The sequence below is a fragment of the Columba livia genome, unplaced genomic scaffold (genome assembly GCF_036013475.1).
Source record: "Columba livia isolate bColLiv1 breed racing homer unplaced genomic scaffold, bColLiv1.pat.W.v2 Scaffold_122, whole genome shotgun sequence".
Taxonomy (NCBI): Eukaryota; Metazoa; Chordata; class Aves; order Columbiformes; family Columbidae; genus Columba; species Columba livia.
In genome coordinates, this window is record NW_027043021.1 from 513,461 (window position 1) to 515,976 (window position 2,516).

The following is a 2,516-nucleotide window of genomic DNA, read 5'->3' on the forward strand; positions in this document are numbered from 1 at the left end:
AGTTTGTGCTTCTGTTAAGAGAAATGGCGTTCAACAGGAGGTTTGCGTCTCTTTGTTGTCCTGAGATTTGTGGTGCGTCTTCGGAAGCTTTAGCAAAAAGCACTCCTAGCCGCTCGAGAAAGAGCAAAACAGCAAAAGCTGCCGCTGCAGCCACTGCCCCCCCAACGGCAGCTTCACAGGCTGAAGCTACAGCTCCTCCGCAGAGTTCCTCTGCCAAGGTCACTGCAGATAACATTACTTCTCCAGCCTCAAAGGCTAACAAGGCAGCCCCCCCTTCTTCAGACACTGGGCACTGTTGCTGCTGTAACCACTGTGACAGTCATTCAGACTCTGGAAATAAATCAAATGATGGTGAACCCATATCAGCATCAGTTGCTGGTTGTAAGAAAGTCACTAGAAAGACTACCCGTTCAGCAGATGATGGCACAGGGCCAATATCAACCCAAGGGGCATCATCAGGACAGGGAGGAGATGAAGTGACCACCACTCGGTCCTTTTCTCCAGGTGAGCTGAGAGATATGAGAAAAGACTTTAGTTGTCGTGAAGGTGAGAATATTTTAACCTGGCTGCTCCGATGCTGGGACAATGGGGCAGAAACAATTGAATTGGAAGGTGGTGAAGCCAGGCAGCTGGGATCTCTGTCAAGAGATTCCACCATTGATAGGGCAATTTCAAGAGAGTCTAATGCCACTACTCTCTGGACGCGACTCCTAGCAGCTATGAAAGTAAGATTCCCCTACAAGGAAGATTGTATATCCAAGTCAGGGAAATGGAATACTATGGAGAGAGGTATTCAGTTCCTGAGAGAATTAGCTGTGTGAGAGATCATCTATTTTGGATCAGACAACCAAGAGGGGACAGACCCAGATAGAATCAATTGTACACGATCTCTGTGGCACAGATTTGTACAAAGTGCACCCCCTGCATATGCTAAGTCATTGGCAGGAATGGTCTGGTCAGCTGGAGGTCAACAAGAGATTAATGAAGTGATTGAGCAGCTTTGGAACTTTGAGGACAGCCTTGCTGGTTCTCTACGGGCTTGTGTCTCTGCTGTAGAGAAACTGTGTGAAAAATCTGATGACCGGTTTGAAAAGCTGTTGCAAGAAATCAAAGAACTCAGAGAAGACACATACCATTCACGACCTGCACAAACCTATGTTTCAGCTATTAGGAAAAGGCGTTTCCAATCTCGAGAGACAGGACAGAGGCAGCCCACAAAAAGAGGTTCGCTGTGGTTCTTCCTACATGAGCAGGGAGAAAACATGAATAAGTGGCATGGAAGACCTACCTCAGAACTTCAGGAACGAGTACGTTGAGATAAAAGGAAAAACTCCTAGGAAGGTGGCTGCTCCAGCTTACAAAAGGAGCAGAAGATATTCTGATGCTCTTGAAGGAACCTCTAATTCACACCCAGAGACTGTGCAAAACAGACATTAGAGGTGCCCTGCCTCCAACCAGGTGGAGGAAAGGGATAACAGATTTTATTGGACTGTACAAACATGATGGCCTGGTACAACACACCCCCAGGAGCACAAAGATTTAGTGGACACTGGTGCACAGTGCACAATAATTCCTTCTAATTATAAAGGAATGCAATCCATCAATATTGTTGGAGTGACTGGGGGATCCCAGGAACTGACTGTTGTAGAGGCTGAAATGAGCCTAACTGGAAAAAACTGGCAAAAGCATCCCATTGTGACTGGTCCAGATGCTCCGTGCATCCTTGGCATAGACTACCTCAGGAGAGGGTATTTCAAGGACCCAAAAGGGTATAGGTGGGCATTTGGTATAGCAGCTGTGGACACTGAGAAAATTGAACAGCTGTCTGATTTGCCTGGTCTTTCAGATGATCCTTCTGTAGTAGGACTGCTGATGGTTGACGATCACCAGGTGCCAATCGCTACCACGACAGTGCATCGTCGGCAATATCGCACCAACCGAGACTCTTTGATTCCTATCCAGAAATTGATCCGTCAATTGGAAAACCAGGGTGTCATCAGTAAGACTCGCTCGCCTTTTAACAGCCCAATCTGGCCAGTGTGTAAGTCCAGTGATGAGTGGAGACTAACTGTAGACTATCGTGGCCTGAATGAAGTTACACCACCACTGAGTGCTGCTGTGCCTGACATGCTAGAACTGCAATTTGAACTGGAGTCAAAGGCAGCTAAGTGGTATGCTACAATTGACATTGCTAATGCATTTTCTCTATTCCTGTAGCAGCAGAGTGCAGGCCGCAGTTTGCTTTCACCTGGAGAGGCATCCAGTACACGTGGAATCGCTTGCCCCAGGGGTGGAAACACAGTCCTACCATCTGCCATGGACTGATCCAGACCACACTGGAGCAAGGTAAAGCTCCAGAACACTTGCAGTATATTGATGACATCATCGTATGGGGCGACACAGCGAAAGAAGTCTTCGAGAAAGGTGAGAGAATAATTCAGATTCTTTTGGATGCCGGATTTGCCATAAAACGAAGCAAGGTCAAGGGACCTGCACGAGAGATACAGTTTTTAGGA